This window comes from Carcharhinus amblyrhynchos, chromosome 8 (assembly GCF_965287045.1).
Source record: "Carcharhinus amblyrhynchos chromosome 8, sCarAmb.v2.hapA, whole genome shotgun sequence".
NCBI lineage: Eukaryota > Metazoa > Chordata > Chondrichthyes > Carcharhiniformes > Carcharhinidae > Carcharhinus > Carcharhinus amblyrhynchos.
Window position 1 is genome coordinate 115,702,490 of NC_137331.1, and position 14,764 is coordinate 115,717,253.

The 14,764-nt window shown below is 44.9% G+C and overlaps 1 protein-coding gene across 4 annotated transcripts in view; it reads right to left on the bottom strand.

Annotated features, from left to right (window-relative positions):
* ldlrad4a (low density lipoprotein receptor class A domain containing 4a) overlaps nucleotides 1-14,764 on the bottom strand; it is a 363,373-nt gene that overhangs the window by 262,308 nt on the left and 86,301 nt on the right. The window lies entirely within an intron of this gene.

Genomic DNA, 14,764 nt, shown 5'->3' on the forward strand with positions numbered 1-14,764 from the left:
TACGTCAAAATAATCATTTAGAATAGAAAAATCTGATCCACGCTTAATGATCTTCGCTGCTGCCCATCTTTAGATGCAAACTTCCCATGCAGAAGCTATTCATAACTCATGGATCAGCTGGTCAATATCTTTTCCCAAAGATAGGGAGTCTAAAACTAGAGGGCATAGGTTTAAAGTGAGAGGGGAGAGATACAAAAGGGTCCAGAGGGGCAGTTTTTTTCAATCAGAGAATGATGAGTGTCTGGAATGAGCTGCCAGAGGTAGTAGAGGCGGTAGAATTTTGCCTTTTAAAAAGCATTTAGACAGTTACATGGGTAAGATGGGTATAGAGGGATATGGGTCAAATACAGGCAATTGAGACTAGCTGAGTGGTTAAAAGACAAGTTGGGCCAAAGGGCCTGTTTCCATGCTGTAAACCTCTATGATTTTAAGGAAACACCAATACTTTCACCGAAATAGAAATTTGATTGATAAATTTTGAAGCTTTAGTTTTCCATTTTGCATTGGGACCACGGCAATCTCTTCTGGGGCAGGTGGACCTATACAAAAAGGATGGGTTGCATCTAAACTGGAGGGGTATAAATATTCTGGCCAGGAGGTTTGCTAGTGTCACATGGGAGGATTTAAACTCGTTTGGTAGTGGGGTGGGTGTCAAAGCAAGGGTGAATTAACTGGAAGGGAACCAGAGAGCAAGGCCAGTAAGACTCAGAGGAAAAGCAGGCAGGGTGTGGTTGCTAATAAAAGAGGGTCTGGTGGACTGAGGTGCATTTGTTTCAATGTGAGAAGTGTAACAGGTAAGGCAAATGAATTTAAAGCTTGGATTAGTACTTGGAACTATGATGTTGTTGCTATTATAGAAACTTGGTCAAGGGAAGGACAGGATTGGCAGTTCAAGGATATAGATGTTTCAGGTGGGATAGAGGTGGATGTAGAAGAGGTGAGGGAGTTACACTACTGGTTAAGGAGAATATCACAGCTGTGCTGTGGGAGGACACCTCGGAGGCTCATACACAGAGGCCGTACTTACGCAAGGATATTTTGGCCTTGGAGGGAGTGCAGAGGAGGTTTACTAGGCTGATGCCGGAGTTGAGGGGGTTGAGCTATGAGGAGAGGCTGAATAAATTAGGCTTGTACTTGTTAGCGTTTAGAAGAATGAGGGGAGATCTCATTGAGACGTATAAGATGATGAATTGGATGGATAGGATAGAGGTGGAGAGACTCTTCCCGCTCAGAAAGGATAGTAGGACTAGGGGACACAACCTCAAGATAAAGGGGGGGCGGTTTAGAACGGAGTTGAGGAGGAACTTCTTCACTCAAAGGGTGGTGAATCTCTGGAATTCTCTGCCCGTTGAAGTGGTGGAGGCTACCTCGCTAAATATTTTTGATGGGTTTTTGATAAGAGAGGGGATTAAGGGTTATGGGGAGAGGGCGGGAATGTGGAGCTGAGCCACGACAGATCAGCCATGATCTTATTGAATGGCGGGGCAGGCCCGAAGGGCTAGATAGCCTACTCCTGCTCCCATTTCTTATGTTCTTATGTTCTAATATGGTAGAATGCAGGAATAGGAAGGGTGTAGTCACAATGTTAGGGGTTTACTATAAGCTGCCCAACAGCCAGCAAGAGATAGAGGAACAGATATGTAGGCAGATTTTGGCAAGGTGTAAAAGAAACAGGGTTGTTCTGGTGGGAGATTTAACTTCCTCTATATTGTCTGGGACTCAGTGCTAAGGGGCATGGATAGAACATAGAACATTACAGCGCAGTACAGGCCCTTCGGCCCTCGATGTTGCGCCGACCGGTGGAACCAATCTAATAACCCTCTAACCTAAACTATTCCAAAATTATCTATATGCCTATCCACTGACCATTTGAACGCCCTTAAAGTTGGCGAGTCCACAACTGCTACAGGCAGGGCATTCCAAGACCATACTACCCTCTGAGTAAAGAACCTACCTTTGACATCCATCCTATAATTACCACCCCTTAGTTTAAAGCTATATCCCCTTGTGTTAGCCATCACCATCCGAGGTAAAAGGCTCTCACTGTCCATCCTATCCAACCTTTGATCATCTTGTATGCCTCAATCAGGTCACTCCGTAACCTTCTTCTCTCCAATGAAAATAACCTCAAGTCCCTCAGCCTTTCCTCATAAGACCTTCCCACCATACCAGGCAACATCCTGGTAAACCTCCTCTGCACGCTTTCCAATGCCTCCACATCTTTCTTATAATGCGGCGACCAGAACTGTACACAATACTCCAAGTGCGGCTGCACCAGAGTTTTGTACAGTTGTAACATGACCTCACGGCTCCGAAATTCAATCCCTCTACCAATAAAAGCAGAGTTTGTAAGGAGCATCCAGGAGGGCTTCTTGAAACAATATGGAGATAGTCCAACTAGGGAAGGGGCCATACTGGACCTGTTATTACAGAGTGAGCCCAGCTGCAAGGTTGATGTTTCAGTAGGGGAGCAGTTTGGGAACAGTGACCACAATTCAGTAAGCTTTAACCAATGATGGATAAAGATAAGTGTCGTCCTCAAGTTAAGGTCCTAAATTGGGGAAAGGCTAATTACAACAATATTAGGCAGGAACTGAAGAATGTAGATTGGGGCAGATCTTTCAGGACAAATCAACATCTTGCACGTGGAAGCCTTTTAAGTGTAAGTTGATAAGGATTCAGGACTGGCACATTCCTGTAAGGATGAAGAATAAGTATGATACGTTTTGGGAACCTTGGATAACAAGAGATATTGTGAGCCTAGTCAAAGAGAAAAAGAAAGCATTTGTCAAAGCTAGGAGGCTGGGAGCACACAAAACATAGAAGTAGAAAGAAACTTAAGCATGGAATAAGAAGGGCTGAAAGGGGTCATGAAAAGTCATTGGCCAGCAAGATTAAGGAAAATCCCAAGGCTTTTTATACATGTATAAACAGCAAGCGGGTAGCCCCACTCAAGAACAGGAGAGGGAATCTATACGTAGAGCCAGAGGAAATGGGCAAGATATTAAATGAGTACTTTGTGTCAGTATTCACCAAAGAACTTGATGGATGATCAGTCTGGGAATGGTAGATAATTTGAGTCATGTTGAGATCAAAAAGGTGGTGGTATTGGGATTCTTGACAAACATTAAGGTAGACAAGTCCCTAGGGCCTGATGAGATATACCCCAAAATACTGAAAGAGGCAAGGGAACAAATTGCTTGGGCCTTGAGTGAAATCTTTGTATCCTCACTGGCTACAGGGGAGGTCATGATGTGGAGATGCCGGCGTTAGACTGAGGTAAAACACAAAGAAATCCCACAACACCAGTTTAAAGTCCAAACAGGTTTATTTGTAGCAAACGCTCCAAGCTTTCGGGACAGCCTGCCCCTTTTATTCTAAAACAAAACTTCTTTTTAACAAATGGCAAGAACTTGTTCACACATAATTGTAATCTGGAAGTGATACTGTCACTCATTGTCAAGGGGGATTGTCTCTTGTTGGAGCTGGTCATTGCCTGGCATTCATATGGCGTGAATGTAACTTGCCACCTGTTAGCTGAAGCCTGAAAATTGCCCAAGCCTTGCTACACGTGGACATGGACTGTTGCATGAGAACATATAAAATAGGAGCAAGAATAGACCACATGGCTGTCGAGCCTGCTCAGCCATTCAACAGGATCATGGCTGATCTTGGGCTTCAACTCCATTTTCACACCAGCTCTCCATACCCCTTAATCCTCTGAGAGTTCAAAAAATCTATCCATCCTAATCTTAACCATATCTGAGGAGTCACAAATGGTGCTGAACATTGTTCAATTAACTCCAATAAACACAACTAGTTTCCTTAGTATTAGGTATGATCCCGAGCAGTAGAGAGTTTTCCCCAAATTCCAACTGTCTCTAGTTTTGCTACGGCTCCTTAATGCCACTCTTAGTCAAATGCTGCCTTGATGTCAAGGGCAGTCACTCTTACCTGGCTCTTAAATTCAGCTCATGTCCATGTTTAGTCCAAGGCTGTAATGTGGACAAAAGTTGAGTGTCCGTGGCAGAACCCAACCAAGCTTCAGTGAGCAAATTATTGTTGAGCAAGTGCAAATGACTCCTTCCATCAAATATGAGGACAATCACGAGTAGACTAATGGGACATTAATTGGCCAGGTTGGCTACCTACGGCTTTTTGTAGACAAGATATACGTGGGCAATATTCCACATTGCCGTAGATGTCAGTTTTAGCTGTACTGAAACACCTTGGCTAAGGATGCAACTAATTCTGGAGTGTTGTAGATTCACTAAGTTGGCACCTCATTTTTAGGTATGGCTAGTGCTGCTCCTGCCATGCCCCCTCCTGCCTTTGATTGAACCAGAGATAATAGTCTGGATTAATGGTAATGGTAGAGTGGGGGATATTCCAGGCCATCAGGTTACGGATTGTGATTGAATACAATTCTGCGGCTGTTTATGGCACACAGCACCTCATGGAAACCCAATTTTGAGTTGCTAGATCTGGTGCATGGTAGTAGTGATCAGGAGGAGGTTAGCTTGCCTATATTTGACCTGAAGCTATGAGACTTCATACTTCATGGTGTCAGAAGTCAATGTTGAGGACTCCCAAGATAACTCCCTCCTGATTGTATACCACAGTCCTGCCAACTGTGGTGGGTCAGTCTTGCTGATGAGACAGAACGGGATAGTGGTGTCTGGAACAATGTGTATAAGGTATGATTCTGAGAGTATGGGTATGTCAGGCTGTTGCTGACTAGTCTGTCAAACAGCTCCCCCCAATTTTGGCACTGTTACCAATGTTACTGAGGAGAACTCTGAAAGGTAAACAGGGCTGGAGTGTGCCAATGCTATTTCCAGTGCCTTGGTCAATGCCAGGTGGGCTATCCAGTTTCATTCTTCATTGATTTCTTTGTAGCAGTTTCATACAACTGAGTGGCTTGCTTGGCAATTTATGAGTCCCATTTGCTATGGATCTGGAGTCACATGATAATCAATGATGGTTTCATGGTTACCATTACTGAAAATAACTTTCCACTCCCAATTTTTAATATTTCAATTTAAATTCCACTAGTTGCCATGGTGGGATTTGACCCATGTCTCCAGAGGGGCTCTGGTTTTCTAGTCTTGTGAAATTGTTACTAAAATTAGTAGACATGTCTTTGTAAAGTTGTTTTAATCCCAATCTTAGAAAGTTAAAACATTACAATGTTTTTCACCTTCACCAATTATTGCCTCCCCACCCGCCCAAAATTAATGCAGCTTAATATATAAATGTTGCCAAGACAGATTTGGAGTATAAACGACGATTATTTTCATCCCTACTACACCACAACACTTCCACTTCTTGAAGGCAGACACGTGTTGATTACAATTCTACGTGCACCAATCTTTCAAACAAATAGTTTTCCTGACTGAGCAGAATGGTTTACTCAACTGCATCAGGCAGAATAAGCAAATTAGTCTGGTTTGTGCCATATATACTCACAAGCACATTTTCCAACAATATCTGAAAACAAGAACTCTAAGGCACTGCTTTCCATCTGGAACATTTTTACTAGTACTACAACAAACCTAAATCAAATAAGCATAGAGCATGAATTGAGCTTTCTCATGTGGATAGCACTGTTTCACACAGTAACATGCAGTGACATGAGAAGATCCTTGTTATGATGGCCATGAAGGCCACAGGAGCCATCAATAGATCTCCCCAAGGGCTTCATGGAATGTGTGCTCCCTTATTAAGCAAGCAGAGGCTTACCCAATAGGTAGCATTCAGCAAGGGCTTTTAAATCTGTTACTTCACCTGGATCATTGTTGTAAACCTGAGGCTAGCTGAGAGCAGTGGGAGTGGCTTCTTTCTTGGGCATATAATAAAGGGTATTTGGTGATGGGAAATTGGCATTTGGCTGAATTACTACAATCCTCTTTATAAAAAGGGACATAAGAACATAAGAACATAAGAAATAGGAGCAGGAGTAGGCCATCTAGCCCTTCGAGCCTGCCCCGCCATTCAATAAGATCATGGCTGATCTGTCGTGGCTCAGTTCCACTTTCCCGCCCTCTCCCCATAACCCTTAATCCCCTCTTTTATCAAGAACCCATCAACCCGCTTCTTAAAAATATTTAGCGAGGCAGCCTCCACCACTTCAACGGGCAGAGAATTCCAGAGATTCACCACCCTTTGAGTGAAGAAGTTCCTTGCTGCAAGTATCTACACTTGCAAAAGCTTTTGAATGAATTCAGGCTTAATAAATATTTAAGTGTTGACATCTTTAAAATATTACCAGCTGCAAATGTGATTTCAATCCAAACACAAAAATTACTGGAAATGGATGCATCTCCTCTATACTATCATTTAACTTCGGCCTATTTATGTTTCAGCAGAATCTAATTTCAAAGAACAAAGAACAACCCAGCACGGGAAACAGGCCTTTCGGCCCAACAAGCCCGTGCCGCCGCATCACCCTACACCTATTCTACCCTGCGTGTCTACAAATGGAACCCCTAACTTAGCCAGATTCAGGGGAGAATAGTGTCAATTTAGTAAACCAATCAGCCTAAGAGCACATCTTTGGGGTGTGGGAGGAAACCGGAGCGCCCGGAGGAAACCCACGCAACCACAGGGAGAATGCACAAACTCCCACAGACACAGGCCCAAATCCATGTATCCGCACAGCCAGCAGTGCTAGTCACCGAGCTGTTGCGGCGCCCGTCTACCGGTCCACGATCAAGCACACACACCGACACGAAGTACTAGGCCACTCCCGGAACCTCCAAGAGCAGCCCACGCACGACCCACCGTGTGCATGCCCCTCGTTTGACAACGAGGTGGACCTCCACCTGCGGAATAAAAAGACAAAAACGTTAACTTACAAGTCTGCATTTCCGGTGCCTCCCGAGGTTCTGACCTTATTTAATAGCCCCTACTATAACCCTCCATCCTCGTTTCACTCATGTGTCTGTCTAACAGAACCTTAAACGAGTCCAACGTTCCTGCCTCCACCATCCTCCTCGGTAGCGCGTTCCATACTCCCACAACTCTCTGCGTAAAGAACCTTCCTCTCACATCCAAATTATACCTCTCCCCCCTCACCCTTAAATCATGACCTCTCGTATTTGTACCCAGTCTAGGGAGCAGTCTCTCACTATTGACTCTATCTATTCCCTTCAGTATCTTATATACCTCTATCATGTCCCCCCTCAACCTCCGTCTTTCCAAGGAGAAAAGTCCCAGTTTCTCCAACCTTTCCTCGTACCCCAGCCCCTCCATGCCAGGCAACATCCTGGTAAACCTCCTCTGAACCCTCTCCAGAGCCTCCACGTCCTTCCGGTAATAAGGTGACCAGAACTGGACGCAGTACTCCAAATGCGGTCTAACCAACGTTCTATACAACTGAAGCATTAGACGGCAGCTTTTATACTCTATACCCCTACCTATAAAGGCTAGCATTCCATAAGCCTTCCTAACAACCTTCTCCACTTGTGTCGCAACCTTCATAAGAACATAAGAACATAAGAAATAGGAGCAGGAGTAGGCCATCTAGCCCTTCGAGCCTGCCCCGCCATTCAATAAGATCATGGCTGATCTGTTGTGGCTCAGTTCCACTTTCCCGCCCTCTCCCCATAACCCTTAATCCCCTCTCTTATCAAGAACCCATCAACCCGCTTCTTAAAAATATTTAGCGAGGCAGCCTCCACCACTTCAACGGGCAGAGAATTCCAGAGATTCACCACCCTTTGAGTGAAGAAGTTCCTCCTCAACTCCGTTCTAAACCGCCTCCCCTTTATCTTGAGGCTGTGCCCCCTAGTCCTACTGTCTTTTTTGAGCGGGAAGAGTCTCTCCACCTCTATCCTATCCATCCCATTCATCATCTTATACGTCTCAATGAGATCTCCCCTCATTCTTCTAAACTCTAACGAGTACAAGCCTAGTTTATTCAGCCTCTCCTCATAGCTCAATCCCCTCAACTCCGGTATCAGCCTAGTAAACCTCCTCTGCACTCCCTCCAGGGCCAAAATATCCTTGCGCAGGTGCGGCGCCCAAAACTGCACACAGTACTCCAGCTGCGGCCTCACCAATGCCCTATACAGCTGCAGCAAGACCTCCCTACTTTTATGTGAACCTGCACTCCCAGGTCCCTCTGTATGTCTATACTCCTAAACGGTCTACCTTTTATCACATAGCTCCTCTCTGCATTATTCCTTCCAAAATGCATCACCACAATTCAATCACATGTCCAACATTCTCTTCTACTATCAATGCATAAAGTATTTTAAAAATCCAGTAACAGAATCTAAATTCATAAGATGCACTTTGAATAAAGTGGGGGTGGCCAGGGCAAGGGGGGGGCGGTGGTGTTTACTGCTACTGGTGGGAATTCCGGTGGCCATTGAATCGTTGGCTGTCAGGGCTAAACCTGTCACCATTCACCTGGGCCGGGAAGGGGGGAGGGGTCAAGGAGGTAGGTGCAGTACCATTTGTCCCTCTACTGCTGCCAGGCTGCAGAGGGAGGGTCCTAAAAGAGATCTGGGTGTTAGATGGGCTCTGGCTGGGGGCGAGGGTTTGACCTCGGGATTCTATCCTGGGATAAACCTCTTGCAGCTGGACTGCCCCTTCTAGCCCTGGTAAACCTGAAGATCACTCTTGGTGATTTCAGGCAGCTCTCCAATCAAAATTTTCATTCTGTGAAAACTTTGAAGCGGCCTTCTCAATTTAATCTCCATGCCCCCTGGACACCTGGAAGGTGTCCAAATCACAGCAGCACTCCATTCTGCACACCCTTCCCTTCTCTTAAAAGCTGCAACTGTCAGGAGGCCACTTTGAAGTCCTCTCATTCACAAGAGAATTCACTTTCACAAGGGGCAGGTTCCCTTGCCTACAGCTGCTCACTCAGACCCATTCTTGTAATGCTGCATTTTTTTCAGGTCTCTGAATCTTCCTAGAAAGGTCAGATCCATTGCCAGCTTTTGAAGTCCTCTGAAATCCATTGCAAACCTTTCAAGTCTATTTAAATCCAGCTGAAGTGTTGCCCCAATGCATAAATTTGCATTGAACAGGTAGATGATTACCACTTGAGAGGCTAACGCCAGCGGGAAACACTCGCACACTTAGAGCCGATTCAGTTGAATCGCAGCCAAAATGTCTGAAATCCCAGTGTTGGTATAGACAGTTGAATTAGGAGGGCCACATACAGAGTGATTGAGGACACCTTTACTTCAAACAAAATAAACTAGTTAAGTTAAAGAAATGATTACAAGTTCAATTGTCATCTCAGGACTGTGTCAAAACTTGATTGTCAAATACTTAGACAGAGTTCAAGTTATTGCAGGCAAGTGATGAAAGGGTGTAAAATGATACTTCATTGGCAACATCCACTAACCTCATTAATTGGTGGTAATGGAGAAGAAACACTAAAATGTCTGGTAGCATCTGTGGAGAGAGAAACAGAGTTAACATTTCAGGTAGATCAGGCTGAAACGTGTAACTCTGATTCTCTTTTCACATATGCTTTCAGACCTGATAACCATTTCTACCATTCTCATTATTCTGCTTGTATTAATGTATGTGGGTTATTTCTTATAAAACTGAAATTTTAATGCAATTATTTCAGCAAAGCTGATTTTCATAAGCGTTTTCATTTTCAGTTGGTCTGTACAGGATTGAACCATAAGGAGCCAACATCTTCATCATAGAAAAGGCATCCTGAGAAATGTTCAATGTTGCAGTTAGAACATAGAACATAGAACATTACAGCGCAGAACAGGCCCTTCGGCCCACGATGTTGCGCCGACCAGTTAAAAAAAAACAACAATGACCCACTAACCTAAACCAATCCCTTTTCGTCCATAAACCTGTCCACAGACCTCTTAAACGCCCCCAAACTAGGCGCATTTACAACTGCAGCAGGCAGGGCATTCCAATCCCTCACCACCCTCTGGGTAAAGAACCTACCCCTGACATCTGTCCTATAACTACCCCCCCTTAGTTTAAAGCCATGCCCCCTCGTGCTAGATTTTTCCATCAGAGGAAAAAGGCTATCACTATCCACCCTATCTAAACCTCTAATCATCTTATATGTTTCAATAAGATCCCCTCTTAGCCGCCTTCTTTCCAGCGAAAACAACCCCAAATCCCTCAGCCTCTCCTCATAGGATCTCCCCTCCATACCAGGCAACATCCTGGTAAACCTCCTCTGCACCCTCTCCAAAGCCTCCACATCCTTCCTGTAATGTGGGGACCAGAACTGCACACAATACTCCAAGTGCGGCCGCACCAGAGTTGTGTACAGTTGCAACATAACGCTACGACTCCTAAATTCAATCCCCCTACCAATAAACGCCAAGACACTGTATGCCTTCTTAACAACCTTATCTACTTGATTCCCAACTTTCAGGGATCTATGTACACATACACCTAGATCCCTCTGCTCCTCCACACTATTCAAAGTCCTCCCGTTAGCCCTATACTCAACACATCTGTTATTCCTACCAAAGTGAATTACCTCACATTTCTCTGCATTAAACTCCATCCGCCACCTCTCGGCCCAGCTCTGCAACCTGTCTAAGTCTTCCTGCAAACTATGACACCCTTCCTCACTATCTACCACACCTCCGACTTTGGTGTCATCAGCAAATTTACTGATCCACCCAACTATACCCTCATCCAGATCATTAATAAAAATCACAAACAGCAGTGGCCCCAACACAGATCCCTGAGGCACACCACTTGTAACCGAACTCCATGATGAATATTTACCGTCAACCACTACCCTCTGTCTCCTATCCGCTAGCCAATTCCTAATCCAGTTCCTTAGATCACCCCCAATCCCATACATCTGCATTTTGTGCAGAAGCCTACCATGGTGAACCTTATCAAACACCTTACTAAAATCCATATACACCACGTCCACTGCCTTACCCCCATCCACCTCTTTGGTCACTTTCTCAAAAAACTCAATAAGGTTAGTAAGGCACGACCTACCTGCCACAAAACCATGCTGACTATCTCCAATCAACTCATTACTCTCCAAATAACTATAAATCCTATCCCTAATAATTTTTTCCAAAACCTTGCCCACAACAGAAGTGAGACTCACCGGTCTATAATTCCCGGGGAAGTCTCTGTTCCCCTTCTTAAACAATGGGACAACATTCGCTAACCTCCAATCATCTGGTACTATACCAGAGGCCAACGACGACCTGAAGATCAGAGCCAGAGGCTCTGCAATCACTTCTCTTGCCTCCCAGAGAATCCTGGGGTAAATCCCATCCGGACCAGGGGACTTATCTATTTTCAGACCCTCCAGAATATCCAGCACATCCTCCTTATCAACTGTAACGCTGTCAATTCTACTCCCCTGCAACCCAGTGTCCTCCTCAGCTATATCCATGTCCCCCTGCGTGAACACCGAAGAGAAATATTGGTTCAATGCTTCACCAATCTCCTCCGGTTCCACACATAACTTCCCTCTTCCGTCTATAACTGGCCCTAACCTTGCCCTAACCAACCTTCTGTTCTTGACATACCTATAGAACGCCTTAGGATTCTCCTTAACCCTATCAGCCAAAGTCTTCTCATGTCCTCTTTTAGCCCTTCTTAGCTCGCTCTTCAACTCCCTCCTAGCCAATCTAAAGCTCTCTAGTGCACTATCCGAGTGCTCACGTCTCATCCGAACATAAGCCTCCTTTTTCTTTTTAACCAACGAATCAACTTTTTTGGTGCACCACGGTTCCCTAGCCTTACCAATTCCACCTAGCCTGACAGGGACATACCTATCACAGACTCGCAGTAGCTGCTCCTTGAAAAAACTCCACATTTCAGACGTTCCCAATCCCTGTAATCTCCTAGTCCAACCTATGTTTCCTAATTCTCTCCTAATAGCCTCATAATTACCCTTCCCCCAGCTAAAACCACTGGCCCGAGGTTCATGCCTATCCCTTTCCATCACTAAGGTGAACGTAACCGAATTGTGGTCACTATCACCAAAATGCACACCAACTTCCAAATCCAACACCTGATCTGGCTCATTTCCCAGCACCAAATCCAATATAGCCTCACCTCTAGTTGGCCTATCTACATACTGAGTCAAAAAACCTTCCTGCACACTTTGCACAAAAACTGACCCCTCTAACGAGCTAGAGCTATAACAATTCCAATCAATATTAGTAAAGTTAAAATCCCCCATAACAATTACCCTATTACTTTCACTCCTAACCAGGATTGTCTCCGCAATCCTTTCCTCAACCTCTCTAGAACTTTTAGGAGGTCTATAAAAGACTCCCAACAGGGTGACCTCTCCTCCAGTTGGGAGAATTCTGTTCCGAAATCTAGACAGTTAGGTTCTCACGTTATAAACTCACAAATTACAAATTATATGTTCGCCCTAAAATCTTTTCAATAATTGTATGGAAATTATATGGAATTTTTTGTAGATTTACACTTTTAGCTCTTTCCTTGAATAATATTTCAAACCAGTGGGCATTGGTTGTTTAGGCATGGAATCTCGCCTGCAGATCAGGACACCAGATTTATTTCAAGGCTCTGTGGACTGAACAACCTCCTTCTATGCTGTCTGATGTTATGATTTTTTTGATGGTTCAAAATTCATGTGCAAGGCAAGTTGTCAATCCTTTTAATACAGAGGTGAAGAAAAGAAAGGTATCAGAGTAATAAAATAAGTGAGAACTTCAGCACTGCTGTTCCAAATAAAAGTTCTGACATTAAAATATCCAATTTCTATTGCAGAATTCTAGGTGTGTCACACAAGCACAATGTACTAGATTCAGTTCTCATTGTTCTCTGGAGCAGTGTACTGGTGGCTGGTGAGTGTAAACTGCGAGTGTACTGTGTTTTTTTTTAAATTGCATTGCTGGGTTGTGGGTTTTTTTTTCCTTTGTGCTTTCCATAGAGGGTCCTAGGCGCAAGGGCTGTTGGGAAGGGAGTGAGGGAGTATAAAAACAAGGCCACAGTAGCTAGTGGGCAGCAGAGTGAGGTGGGTGCTGAGTGAGTATTGCAAGGGTGTTGGCTCACAGGGCTTAGGTGAGGCAGGGTTAGGCAAGGTGAGTTACTGGTCAAATTTTTCAAAGTGTGTCCATAGGTCTGAGGGTAGTCAAATAAATGGCAGGGACCATGGAGAGATGTGTCAGCTGTGTAAGGTGCAATATGTGGGAGTTCCTGGAGACACAGCATCTCTGGAGAGTCCACATCTGCACCAAATGTCTGGAGTTGCAGTGTTTGAGGGCCTGGGTTAGGCAACTGGAGTTGAGGCTGGAGGATTTATTTTTAGTGAGGGAAAATGAGGCATGCAGATAGGAGACAGGGTGGTGGTTGATGGTAAATATTTGTCATGGAGTTTGGTTACGAGTGGTGTGCCTCAGGGATCTGTTTTGGGGCCACTGCTGTTTGTAATTTTTATTAATGATCTGGATGAGGGTATAGTTGGGTGGATTAGTAAGTTTGCTGATGACACCAAAGTCGGAGGTGTGGTAGATTGTGAGGAAGGGTGTCATAGTTTGCAGGGTGACTTAGAAAGGTTGCAGAGCTGGGCCGTGAGGTGGCGGATGGAGTTTAATGTGGAGAAGTGTGAGGTAATTCATTTTGGTAGGAATAACAGATGTGTTGAGTATAGGGCTAATGGGAGGACTTTGAATAGTGTGGAGGAGCAGAGGGATCTAGGTGTATGTGTACATAGATCCCTGAAAGTTGGGAATCAAGTAGATAAGGTTGTTAAGAAGGCATACAGTGTCTTGGTGTTTATTGGTAGGGGGATTGAATTTAGGAGTTGCAGCGTCATGATGCAACTGTACACAACTCTGGTGCAGCTGCACTTGGAGTATTGTGTGCAGTTCTGGTCCCCACATTACAGGAAGGATGTAGAGGCTTTGGAGAGGGTGCAGAGGAGGTTTACCAGGATGTTGCCTGGTATGGTGGGGAGATCCTATGAGGAGAGACTGAGAGATTTGGGGTTGTTTTTGCTGGAAAGAAGGTGGCTAAGAGGGGACCTTATTGAAACATATAAGATGATTAGAGGTTTAAGAACATAAGAACATAAGAAATAGGAGCAGGAGTAGGCCATCTGGCCCTTCGAGCCTGCCCCGCCATTCAATAAGATCATGGCTGATCTGTCGTGGCTCAGTTCCACTTTCCCGCCCTCTCCCCATAACCCTTAATCCCCTCTCTTATCAAAAACCCATCAACCCGCTTCTTAAAAATATTTAGCGAGGCAGCCTCCACCACTTCAACGGGCAGAGAATTCCAGAGATTCACCACCCTTTGAGTGAAGAAGTTCCTCCTCAACTCTGTTCTGAACCGCCCCCCCTTTATCTTGAGGCTGTGCCCCCTAGTCCTACTGTCTTTTTTGAGCGGGAAGAGTCTTTCCACCTCTATCCTATCCATCCCATTCATCATCTTATACGTCTCAATGAGATCTCCCCTCATTCTTCTAAACTCTAACGAGTACAAGCCTAGTTTATTCAGCCTCTCCTCATAGCTCAACCCCCTCAACTCCGGTATCAGCCTAGTAAACCTCCTCTGCACTCCCTCCAGGGCCAAAATATCCTTGCGCAGGTGCGGCGCCCAAAACTGCACACAGTACTCCAGCTGCGGCCTCACCAATGCCCTATACAGACAGGGTAGATAGTGATAGCCTTTTTCCTAGGATGGAGAAAGCTAGCACGAGGGGGCACGACTTTAAATTAAGGGGGGGTAGTTATAGGACTGATGTCAGGGGTAGGTTCTTTACCCAGAGGGTGGTGAGGGACTGGAATGCCCTGCCAGCTGC